The sequence below is a fragment of the Pelophylax lessonae genome (genome assembly GCF_965119305.1).
Source record: "Pelophylax lessonae genome assembly, chromosome: 8".
NCBI classification, from domain to species: Eukaryota; Metazoa; Chordata; class Amphibia; order Anura; family Ranidae; genus Pelophylax; species Pelophylax lessonae.
Window position 1 is genome coordinate 50,942,963 of NC_138775.1, and position 13,859 is coordinate 50,956,821.

Here is a 13,859-nt window from a genome sequence, read left to right on the forward strand (position 1 = left end):
TCTGGGCATGCCCAGAAGCTGTTTAGCAGGGAATGTGGCGCCGCACCGGAAGTGACGAGTGGGGCCGGTGCCGACGCATGGATTCCTGGGAGCGATGCCGTGCAGCTCCCAGGAATCATTGCAAACCGGAAGTGGAAGAAAGGTGAGTATATTTTTCTACAATAACAAGGTAAGTAAAAAAAAAAAAATCGTAACTACCCATTTCCTTTTCAGGTGCCGAAAAGCAAGTGGATGGCCACAAAATCGATTATGTCGATTTTGTAACCGGAACTCCGCTTTTAAATGATAGCATCAAGAGACAGTATCCTAACTACTACCAGATGAACTGTCTACCTATGACTTGATGACTTCTGCTAATCTCTGTCAATAACTTCTGTTAAAATGAAAACCCCTTTTCAGTTTCAGAAGGAGGAAGTGAAAATTGATTTTTATAGAAATTACAACTACTTCCTTATAGTGGAACTGAACCCTCCTATCCTTTTTAGCCAAGGAAGCTTTCATTTTAGCGTCTTCTTTGATCTGTATGGTGCTGCACAGATGATTAGGTATGACACCATGATTCTAATATATACAGGCAGTCCCCGAGTTACAACCATCTGACTTAACTACGACTCCTACTTCCAAACGGAGGGAGACAACCGGAAGTGAGAGGAAATCTACCCCTAGGAAGAGAAAATGCCCTCCTGTAAGAGTTCTCATGGGAAAAAGGAGTCTCCACTGAAGGGTTATCACCAATCCTTGTTTCCACCAACAACCCAAAATTTTCAAAATCCAATTGTCACCAGGACAGAAAGTTAGATGTAACCTTCTGAACATGGGTACAGACAGCAAAACAAATGTTGAAGGGGTGTTAACCCTCCCCTATGCTATCCAAAAAATGTAAAAATTATTTTTTTGGCTGGATTTGCACTAAAAAGATTTACCTGTTCCAACTTACATACAGATTCAAACCTACAGAACCTATCTTGTTTGTAACCCGGGCACTGCCTGTACGGTGGAAAGCAAAAAAGTGAACACCTGAAAAGATAGATGCCCAGCTACCGTAAAACAGTGCCGTCCGCTGAACAGGAGATATTCTCAATGCAAAGCAATATCAGTTGTCATTTTAATTTACTATGTGTCTCACCTTTCTCTTGAGTATGTCTACTGTCTTTTGCTATAAGGAAGATTTAGGTTAAACACAGTTCTCACCTTTTCCAATGTCAGTTTTGGCTCCTGCTGAGATGTCTCTGCATTCAGTAACAGGTTTAGTTTGTGTTTCAGTCTGTAAGTGCCATTTTTAGGCAGTCTGTCATCAGTCTCACAGTCAGTATGTATGTATCAAAGTTGTTGGCATCAATTTGTCTGTCAGAGTTAGTTTATCAATGTAAGATAGTCCCTGGCAGTGGCAGACATATTGTCAAATAACTAGAACAATTGCAGAAAGTATGGCCCCTGCTGAATGACTTTGACACTATTCAGTCATGGTCAGTATGATTCTGTTGAAGCCTGTCAGCGTCACTTTATTAAATGAAATGTCACTATCTATCTATCTATCTATCTATCTATCTATCTATCTATCTATCTATCTATCTATCTATCTATCTATCTATCTATCTATCTATCTATCTATCTATCTATCTATCTATCTATCTATCTATCTATCTATCTATCTATCTATCTATCTATCTATCTATCTATCTATCTATCTATCTATCTATCTACTTTGGATTTATTGAGATAGATTATGTTATAGACAGTTAATGCCTGGCCCAGCCTTTTTCAACCTGTTTACCCAGAGGAATCTTTGAAATAATTTAATAATAATCAGGTCTAAGGGAACCCCTGTAAAAATTATTTTACCCACAGCACATGGAACGTGTTTGATCAGTCAGATGTAGACATAATTAAAAAGAAAAGAATATGAAAAGTGGCATATCGTCTTTCTAGCCTATCCCTCTATCTTTTCTCCCTTTCTACTCATTATTTTACCCTTCTTTTCCCACCTCTACTTACTGCCCCTTCCTAGCTTCCTTCTTTATCCTCAATGTTCCTGAAAAAAGGAGAATGCTTCTTAATGATCTTAGATGTACGCACACGGATATAGCATTTATACAAGAAACTCACTTCAAATCAGAAGGCTGCCCCTTCTACAGAATAGATTCTTCTCTTGTGTGCATCATGCCTCAGTTGCTAAATCTAAGGGGGTCTCTATTATGATCTCTAATAAGATACCTCTGTCCCAAACTGACAGGGGCTTTGATCCAGGGGGCAGATATTTGTTCCTCAAAAGCCAGATTGGCAGCATTAAGGTAGCGTTAGCTACAGCTTATGCCCGAAATGCTCATAAGACTCCTAAAGTTTTGAAAAATAAAGACAATTTTTGACCCAAATCTGGTACTGAACATGTTTATTTATGTTTAATGCTTAATGGCTGGCTTGCTGGCTCCCTGTGGTGGGTGGCTGGCTGTCTGGCACCGTGTGGTGGGTGGCTGGCTTTTGGTACCCTGTGGTGGGTGGCTGTCTGGCACCTTGTGGTGGGTGGCTGGCTGTCTGGCACCCTGTGGGGGGTGGCTGGCTGTCTGGCACTCTGTGGTGGGTGGCTGGCTGTCTGGCACCCTGTGGTGGGTGGCTGTCTGGCACTCTGTGGTGGGTGGCTGTCTGGCACCCTGTGGTAGGTGGGTGGCTGGCACAGGGCCTGTGGGTGGCTGGCCGGTACAGGGCCTGTGGGCGGCTGGCTGGTACAGTGCTTGTGGCTGGCTAGTACAGGGCCTGTGGGTGGCTGACTGGCTGTCACCCTGTGGTGGGTGGCTGGCTGTCTGGCACCCTGTGGTGGGTGGGTGGCTGGCACAGGGGCTGTGGGTGGCTGGCTGGTACAGGGCCTGTGGGTGGCTGGCTGGCTGGTACAGTGCCTGTGGCTGGCTGGTACAGGGCCTGTGGGTGGCTGGCTGGCTGGTACTGTGCCTGTGGCTGGATGGTACAGGGTTTGTGGGTGGCTGCCTGGCTGGTACAGGGCCTGAGGGTGGCTGGCTGGCTCACTGATACAGTGCATGTGGCTGACTGGCTGGTACAGGGCCTGTGGGTGTGGGTGGCTGGCACCGGGCTGCTGTGGTTGGGTGTATGGCTGTGATACACTCCTGCGAGACTAGTCCTGACTCCAGACGAGGCTGTCTAAGACGAGGGAGGCGGCCTAAGAAGGCAGAATGATGTCACAAGAATATCTGCAATATCGGCCAGTTTTGGGGGGCGATACCGAAATATTGGGAAAAGTGCATATCGGCCTCCGATATATCGGCCTTGCCGATAATCGGTCTATCCCTAGTTCTAACGATGTGGCAGGTATTATCCCAACTCAAAAACTGCACTTAGAAAACCGTGAATAACAGTTAAAAATTCAAATAATGCAGACAAAAAATATGAGAAGCAGTGCTATGAGATATTTTCACAAATAAACAATAAATCAAGGGAAAAGGAGCCGCGCTATAATTAAGTGATTAAACATATAAATAAAAACATTGTAGTTCCCAGTATTGACATAGATAACTTGTGAACAATTATATAACACCCATGTACATCAAAGTCCAAGTGCAAATACACTGATATGCTGTTGAAGTTCTCAAAAGAAAAGAGTTCATGAAATAAATGAAACAAATCCTCCTCATAGGTATTTAGATGGAGATAAATCACCAATAGGGTCTCCCAACCACACCACCACCTTAATCAAGATGTAGACTTACCAGATTTAGTGGACCCTCTAATTAAAGAGAGTTCAGATGAGCATTTGGCCAAAACTCCCTGGCCAGGGTATTCCTAGGACTTTCCAACAGGATCCCCTCAAAGGTTACACATATGCGCTGACATTCTTATCTCGGTAGTATTCAGGTGTGGCCGCAATCAACATAAAAGAAGAAGCTCCACATAGTGTAAAACCTTACTATTAACTTTATTGTGAAGTTAGATTGCACCGACATGTCAAAATAAATTAAATCGCATGGTAACATTTTTCAGCTGGCTAAAACATAGAAGCATTCTGCACTTCCTGAAACACGCAATGATGTCAGCTGGTCGTTCCGCCCTATGCGTGCATTTACCCCAGACAACGTGGAAAAGTCCTAGGAATACCCTGGGAGATTTGGCCACACGCTAATCTGACCTCTCTTTAATTAGAGTTTCCACTAAATCTGGTAAACCAGCATGTTGAATAAGGTGGTGGTGGTGTCACGGTATATTGGTGATTTGATGCACTTCAACAGCATATCAGTGTATTTGCACTTGGACTTTAATGTACACGGGTGTTATATAATTGTTCACAAGTTATCTGGGTCGATGAGAAGTAGCACACCATTTAAAATAGTCACCCTTATGTGTTCCACCTCCACTGCACAAACAAAGGGTGCTGGCCTTGCACGTAGCAAATGATCTGGTATGAAGAAATGTCTGAATGGCCGCACTCCAACTACGCCAACTAACCATTAATGTTTGGGAAAACGTTTCTACTAATCACCAATGTACAAGTGCATTTTTTCCACTGGCCACCAGTGGATACCAGACAAAGGGAAAGGTGGGGAAGATGCAGACATCACTGACCAAACATAACTCCACTATATTGTCAAAAGTATTGGGGTGCCTGCCTTTACACGCACATGAACTTTAATGGCAGCCCAGTCTTAGTGCAAAGGGTTCAATTTTGAGTTGGCCCACTCTTTGCAGCTACAACTGCTTCAACTCTTCTGGGAAGGCTGTCCACAAGGTTTAGGAGTGTGCCTATGAGAATGTTTGATCATTCTTCCAGAAGCGCATTGGTGAGGTCAGACACTGATGTTGGATGATAAGGCCCGGATCACAGTCCCCACTCTAATTCATCCCAAAGGTGTTCTATTGGGTTGAAGTCAGGGATCTGTGCAGGCCAGTCAAGTTCCTCCACCCAAAACTCGCTCATCCATGTCTTTATGGACCTTGCTTTGTGAACTGGTCCAAATCATTTGGTGCAGAGGGGATTATGGCGTGGGGTTGTTTTTCAGGGGTTGGGCTTGGCCCCTTAGTTCCAGTGAAGGGAACTCTTAAGGCATTAGCATGCCAAGACATTTTGGACAATTTCATGCTCCCAACTTTGTTGGAACAGTTTGGGGAAGGCCCCTTCCTGTTCCAACATGACTGCCCACCAATGCAAAAACAAGGTCCATAAAGACATGAGTAAGTTTAGGGTGGAGGAACTTGACTTGCCTGCACAGAGTCCTAACTTAAACCCCATCGAACACCTTTGGGATGAATAAAAGCAGAGACTGCGAGCCAGGCCTTCTAATTTAACATCAGTGCCTGACCTCACAAATGCGCCTCTGGAAGAATAATCAAACATTCCCATAGACGCACTCCTAAACCTTGTGGACAGCCTTCCCATAACAGTTAAAACTGTTAAAGCTTCAAAGGGTGGGCCGACTCAATATTGAACCCTACAGGCTAAGACAGGGATACCATTAAAGTTCATGTGCATGTAAAGGCAGGAGTCCAAATACCTTTGACAATATAGTGTATTTGGGCAATTACATTGACCGAATATGGCCATGGCCACGTGTGGTCAATGCCATCACCTGGAAAACCCTTCTTCTTTACATTTACATTTAGCGGCAGGGCCTGGAAGATGTTCTTCAGTCAGAATGGCACACAGGAGCAGATCATGTTGGCTGTTGGTGAGATTTCTTTATTTTTTTGATGGGTTATTGTTCATCATGATTGATGTCAAACTGCATCACTGGATGACACGTTTAACAACAGATGTACATCGCTAATCATTTTTTGGTGTTTTTTTTAAATTTATTATTAAATGATTTGTCAAAAAATGTGGTGCCATTATTTACTATTTACATCATCTTTTGTGAAGTACCCTTTACTTATTCACATATGGGCAGGTATCGGGGGGGGGGGGGGGGGCAATTTTTGTTAAAGGGAACTCCCAGACCGCCACAGCCACAAGGCCAGGGTTGTGGAGACAAGGTGCTCTGCAAGTGGGGATCCCCCTGGCAAGGTTTCCTGACATGCTGAAGGCATGTGACCAGCCAAGGTTCAGGCTGGTGCACACTCATCCCCCTTTACTGGTCAGCCAGGCTGCATGCTTAGATGGGGGCCTGGTATGGATTTTGGGTGGACCAAATTCTTTTTTTTTTCTTGTTATTTTGCATGGGATTTATATTTGATCGATAAGATCTGGTATGGAATTGGGGGGGTACCCCCACATCTTTTGTTTTATTTTGTTTACATGTATTCCCATTGACAGCTATACCAGACCCTCATCAGGGATAAGAGTTAGGTCTGTATCTTTGGGGGAAACCTTCTGCCATTTGTGTGTTGTCCCTCATTAACATTGATGCCAGACCCTGATCTAGGATAAGGGTTTGGTGTGGATGAAGAGAATCCCCAGCTGCTATGCTAACAAACAGACTGAAGCAGCTGATGGTGTAATGTAGTCGTAATTTAAACTGCAACGTTTTTCTTTTTAACTGTCAGTTTTGCTGCAGTAGGTTGTATGCATCATACACAGGCAGGTTAAGGGCATGCATCCCTGTATGCTGTTTTGTTTGACAATTCCTTGCCTACTAGCCTAAAAAGTTGCCATTACTGGTTTTTAACATTTTGCTCCTATTGACTTTAATAGGGTTTAAATTTGTCACTCAAACATCAGTTCACCAAACCCGCCTCAATCCGAATATAAGTACATTTGGCTCATCTCTAGTAGTTAGTGTAGCAGTGCTCCTTTACATTTCTGGATAGAGAAGGACCACCATTGATTGGAGATCAATAGGAGAAGGGTCTTTTCTCACAGGTAAAATAATGCCCCGCTACATTGGTGACCAGTATAGTTCCAACTTACGGTAAGTCAATGTACAAAGAAAGTCCAATTAGATTGAGGCTCAGTGGGAAGAATGGCCGGTTATATTGGGGGACAAAGGAAAGAATGTCCTATTTTAGCAGGAGTCACTGGTAAGAATAACTAATTATGCTGAGGTCAGTGGGAAGAATGCCTTGTTAAAATAGGTGTGAATGTGAACAATGTCTCCTTTATTGATATGTAAGAAGAAGAAGAAGACAACTGCTGTCAGTGAATACTCACCTTGGATACATGAGAAGGGGCTCCATGGGCCCCACACTGCAGGCTCAGCAAATTGACATTGGTGCAAAAACTATATGGGCATGGTCAGAAGGGGATGAATCTGCCATTGCTATGTCAATTTAAATTATTATCTGCAACTGTCTCTATCCAGCATATCTATGCTTTCTGAATCATGTCTCAATATGACTTCTGGGTGCCTACTTAAAGTGAACCTGTACTGTTCCCATTCAGGACAGAATTGTTGTATAAGAGGCTACATCTGCTGCTGATACTTACCCTAAATTGGCATCTCGACCACCCTGTGCTCACTGGAGCGACAAGAAAAGCCTAATGCTTTAGACCACATGTTAAATGTACTCAGAGTTACAAGCAAATGGAAAGCAACAGATATGGTTATGTGAATCTCTTTGTTCAATAGTAACATGCATATTTCTATGACGATTTTGCATTTTTAGGTCCATTTCCCCACAATCCCCAATCTTAACCACTTAAGCCCCGGAGGATTTGGCTGCTAAAAGACCAGGGGGTATTTTGCGATTCGGCACTGCGTGACTTTAACAGACAATTGCGCAGTCGTGCGACGCTGTACCTAAACGAATTTGACGTCCTTTTTTTCCCACAAACAGAGCTTTCTTTTGGTGGTATTTGATCACCTGTGCGATTTTTTGATCATGCGCTATAAACAAAAAAAGAGCGTCAATTTTGCAAAAATAACAATATTTTTCACATTTTTTATATGAAATTCCCCCCAAAAAAATGTAAAAATCAAAATTTTTTTTACATTTTCAGCCAATTTGTTTTATGCTACATATGTTTGGTAAAAAAAATCGTAAAACGCGTTTACTAACAAAGGAAAAGATTTTTGTCATTTTTGTTGTTTTTTTTTTAACGCGTAATGGCGGCGATCTGCGTTTTTTTGTGGTACTGCGATATTGTGGCAGACAGATCGGACCCTTGACTGACATTTTTGACACTTTTGGGGTTACCAGTGACATTTCTACAGTACTCAGTGCTATACATATGCACTGTTACTGTAAAAATACACTGGTAGTGAAGGGGTTAACTTTATTTGAGAGGGAGGGGCTGTGTGTGTCCCTAGGGGCGTGATTCTTACTGTGATTGGCTGTGGCTTGAGCTGTAGGAACAATGATCAACGGTCCTACATTGTAGAACCGTGTGATCAGTGTTTCTACACCAGGGAGAATGACAGGCGGCTTGTTTACATAAGCCGCCTGACTTTCTCCCTCTCCCCCGACGATCGCCGAGTGACCGGTGGAAATCGGGTCCGCCGGTCACACGCGCGGGGGGGTCCGTGACCGCGCGGGAGCGGGAGTGCGCCTCCGGCGGCGCTCGCTCGCTCCCCAGAGCCTCACAGGCTAGCGACGTAGACCTACGTCGCTCTGCCTGTGAGGGGCTGACTGCCGCAGTAAATATACTGTGAGCAGTCGGCAAGCGGTTAATTCATAATACAACCCAAATGTGAGTACACCCCTCACATTTTTTGTAAATATTTTACTATATCTCTTCATGTGACAACACTGAAGAAATTACACTTTACTACAATGTAGTAAGTGTATAGCTTGTATAAGAGTGTAGATTTGCTGTCCCCTCAAAATAACTCAACACACAGCCATTAATGTCTAAACTGCTGGCAACAAAAGTGAGTACACCCAAGAAAAAATGTCCAAGTTGGGCCCAATTAGCCATTTTCCATCCCCGGTGTCATGTGACTCGTTAGTGTTACAAGGTCTCAGGTGTGAATGGGGAGCAGGTGTGTTAAATTTGGTTTTATCGCTCTCACTCTCTCATACTGGTCACTGGGAGTTCAACAAGTTGACTGGAGTAATGGCACTGCTGGAACAGTTAAAGGGCAAACATTTAAAAACCTATTACAAGACAATTTTATGGTGCAGTTTATTGAGGCCCCCACTAGAAATGATGCTGGACCTGGTAATCTCAAACCATGCAGAGCTTAATAATAATGTTCATATAAAAGAACACCTGGGTAGCAGTGACCATAATATGATTTCATTTAATGTTAGCTGTAAGTAAAAAACACCTACCGGAAATACAAAAACACTTAACTATAAGAGAGCAAATTTTCCAGGTCCAGGATTTAGACTGGGTGGGAATATTGGCATCAATGAGACAGAACAGAAATGGCAAATTTTCAAAATTACTACTTGCAAACTCACTGCAAAGTATATTCCCATGGGTAATACGTTTAAAAGGCTAAAAATAAAACCTATGTGTCTCACAGCCAAAGCTAAAAAAGCTATAAAAAAAAAGGAAAGGGCTTTTAAAAAATATAACAATGAAGGAACACTATCATTGTTTAATTGTTACAAATAATATAACAGAACATGTAAAAAGGAAATCAAGGATGCAAAAATTCAAAATGAATGACTGATTGCAAAAGATAGTAGGACAAACCCCCAAAAAATATTCAAATATATTAATAGTAAAAAGGTGGTAGGTCTGAGCATATAGGCCCTTTACAAAATAATAAGGAGTGGGTGACTGGGGACAAAGAGAAGGCACATGTATTCAATACTTTCTTCAGCTCTGTGTATACAGAGGAGCATGAGGGAGCTCATGACCATAATGAGGATGGTATTGACACAGCCCCAAATGATCCACAATGGCTCAAAAGTGATATGGTCCAGACATATTTAGACAGAATAAGGGTGGATAAAGTGCCTGGACCAGATGGCATCCGTCCACGCATCCTAAAATAACAGAGCGCTGTAATTTCAAAGCCTTTGTTTCAAATTTTTAGGGACTCGTTAAGGACTAGAATAGTACCACTGGATTGGCATAGGGCCAATGTGGTGCCTATATTTAAAAAAGGATCAAAGTCTTTGTCAAGTAACTATAGACCTGTCTGTTTAACTTCTATAGTCAGGGAGATTGTGTATATGGGATTGTATGGTTGGGTTTTCATTACTGTTTTTTTTTTTTTTTTTTATTGGTTGAGCCAGATGGACTTGTGTCTTTTTTCAACCTGACTAACTATGTATGTAACTATGTAACATGGCACCTTATGGCAAAGAACTCTCTGAGGATCTGAAAAAAAGAATTGTTGCTCTACATAAGGCTGGCCTAGGCTATTAGAAGTTTGCCAAGACCACAAAACTGAGCTGCAGCATGGTGGCCATGACCATACATCGGTTTAACAGGACAGATTCCACTCAGAACAGGCCTCGCCATGGTCGACCAGGGGAGTTGAGTGCACACGCTCAGCCTCATATCCAGAGGATGTCTTTGGGAAATAGACGTATGAGTGCTGACAGCATTGCTGCAGAGGTTGAAGCGGTGGGGAGTCAGCCTATCAGTGCTCAGACCATACGCCGCACACTGCATCAAATTGGTCTGCATGGCTGTCCTCCCAGAAGGAAGCCTCTTCTAATGATGCACAAGAAAGCCTGAAAAGAGTTTGCTGAGCAGACTAAGGACATGGATTACTGGAACCATGTCCTGTGGTCTGATGAGACCAAGATTAATTTATTTAGTTCAGATGGTGTCAAGCGTGTGTGGCGGCAACCAAGTGAGGAGTACAAAGACAAGTATGTCTTGCCTACAGTCAAGCATTGTGGTGGGAGTGACATGGTCTGGGGCTGCAGGAGTGCTGCTGGCACTGTGGAGCTACAGTTCATTGAGGAAACCATGAATGCCAACATGTACTGTGACATACTGAAGCAGAGCATGATTCCCTCCCATCGGAGACTGGGCCACAGGGCAGTATTCCAACATGATAACAACCCCAAACACACCTCCAAGACAACCACTGCCTTGCAAAAGAAGCTGATGGTAAAGGGGATGGACTGGCAAAGTATGTCCCCAGACCTAAACCCTATTCAGTATCTGTGGGGCATCCTCAAATGGAGGGTGGAGGACCGCAAGGTCTCTAACATTTACCAGCTCCGTGTTGTCATGAAGAAGTGTAACAAGACTCCTGTGGCAACCTGTGAAGGTCTGGTGAACTCCATGTCCAAGGGGGTTAAGGCAATGCTGGAAAATAATGGTGGCCACAAAAAATATTGGCACTTTAGGCCCAAATTGGACATTTTCACTTAGGGGTGTACTCACTTTTGTTGCCAGCGGTTTAAACATTAATGGCTGTGTGTTGAGTTATTTTGAGGGGACAGCAAATTTACACTGTTATACAAGCTGTACACTCACTACTTTACATTGTAGCAAAGTGTCATTTCCTCAGTGTTTTCACATGAAAAGGTATAATAAAATATTTACAAAAACGTGAGGGGTGTACTCACTTTTGTGAGATACTGTATATTTACCATTCACAGTCCCATGTTTGCTCCTGTTACATTATCATCTTATAATTTTTCTGAAGTTGAATTAGTTCATCATAACCCCACCAAGAACATTTCACCAGATATCTATATAAAAAGTATGAGTTTATATTAGAATAGCTATTCCATGTTGGATGGTAATCAACAACATTCAGTGAATTTTGTTTGGGCAAAGACAGCCTCTTCGCAAAAGAACGTAACTTGATTTTACACATAGAACTTTCCAAAGATAGGTCAAATATTCAGATTGTGTATAAAAATAAAGGAAAGGAGCGCTAAAACTCATAAAAAGAGATAAATAATTGCACTCACATTGTAAAGTGCCTAGACCTGGCACCCAGGATGATTAGCTCAGGTGGTGCTGTAGGAGGGGTCCTACTGCATACTCAAAAAGACTCCTGCCGATACATGGGGTTAAAGTGATTGTAAAGTCTTGTGTTTTTTTTTTATAACAAACATGTTATACTTACCTCCTCTGTGCAGTCGGTTTTGTACAGAGAAGCCCAGATTCTCCTCTTTTTGGGTCCCTCTTCACTGCTCCTGGCCCCTCCCTGGCGCTCGAGTCGAGCTGAAGCTCTGTGTGCCCATTCAGACATGGAGCTGCTGTTTGGTCCCGCCCCCTCTATCTTTTGATTGGCCAACTGACTTTGATTCACAGCAGCGGGAGCCAATGGCACTGCTGCTGTGTTTCAGCCAATCCTGGATGGCCGAGGGACTCGTGGACATCACTGGATAGAGATGGGGCTCAGGTAAGAATTAGGGGGTGCTGGGGTGGCTGCTGCACACAGAAAGCTTTTTAGTTTAATGCAGTGAATGCATTAGGATAAAAAAAACCTTCTGCCTTTATAATTGATGCAAAATTTTTGGCTCCCTCTGCTGGGTTGGCCGGCCTCCCTTTATCTCATGGTGACTGACTATCAATGGGTAGTTAAAGGGTAACTCCACTTTTGTGGGGAAAAAATATTCATATTGTAATTGAATGTTTTTAAAAATGACCTTTCCTTTTCAGTCTGCAGCTCTGTAATTTTTCTGGAAAATGCAATGCAATATGGCTACCTGGAGCTGTTCTGTACACAGAATGTGTACTGACCACACCCCAGAAACATCATTTCCTGCTTGTGTGATTGGCTCACCAATTTTCCCAGAAGTCTGCCTTAGATACAAGTCAGATTCTGACATCCCCTGCAACAAAAAAGTAATTCTTGGTAAGATACTCCCAATAGGAAATCACATTTAACCACTTATTGACTTCCCGCCGCAATTTTACTCCGGCAGGTCGGCTTTGTCCCACAAAACAACGTACTTGTATGTCATTTTGCGGGACCTTCTTTATTTAACCACTTCTGAACAGGAAGGATTTTCCCCCTTAATGACCAGGCCATATTTTCCGATTCGACACTGCGTTATTTTAACAGGCAATTGCACGGTCGTGCCACGCTGTATCAAAATAAAATAATGTCCTTTTTTCCCCACAAATACAGATTTCTTTTGGTGGTATTTGATCACCTCTGCGACTTTTATTTTTTGTGCTATAAACAAAAAAAGAGTGACATATCTGAAAAAAAAAAATCCCCAATATTTTTCACATTCTTTGGGGGGGGGGGGGGCAGCACAGTAGGGGGGGGGGACCAGGGGAGAACACAAGGGAACAGAGACAGCAGAAAAAGTGAACTGGATAGGAGGAGTGGCGGAGGCAGCATACAGAGGAACCAATCTCCTCCATTTTCCTACTGCAGCTACAAGAGGAAAAAGGAGGACAGTGATTTCTCTACATGCTGCCCCCTGCCGCCCCTCCTATCCAGGTGTACAGGGGAGCGGCACAGGCCCCCTGGAGCATGGGGCCCGGTTGCAATTACAACCCCTGTAGTTCCTCCCCTGGTATGCACACATGTGTTCAGGTGCCTGATTTCAATAGATGCTGCTGAATTATCTTTGTACAGCCAAACTGAAGTTACAGAACTATATATACAGTCAAACAGACATTGCAGTTGATTTAATATGTGTGAATATGGATGGTCCGCTAAATCCAATGAAGGTGAACAAATGAATGTGACCAAAACAAATATAATCATTAAGTCCCAAAGTCCAAAGTAATGAAACTCCTCCGATTATAAAATATGGTGACACAAAAACAGGTGTGAATAAAGGTGATGCTTCAAATAATATTGTTGAAATCCCTCCACCTGGTGAAATTCCTCCTTACCGGGCGGATATTAAGTAAGTGCAAAATATATATTGTTCCAAATAACCATTTCTCGTGACCACACAAAAGAAAAGTACTCTTCACCGTACGTGCAAAAACCAAGATGGCCTCTTACCAGAACGGTATTAAAATGGCACTCTGTGAAATCATGGGGATTATCAAGCTGCTTCTCTCCATACGAATAGATGCGGCAGACTCCCAAGGTTCATCAGGGCTTATATCATCCTCTCCAACATGTACATGCAAAGCAATAATGGCC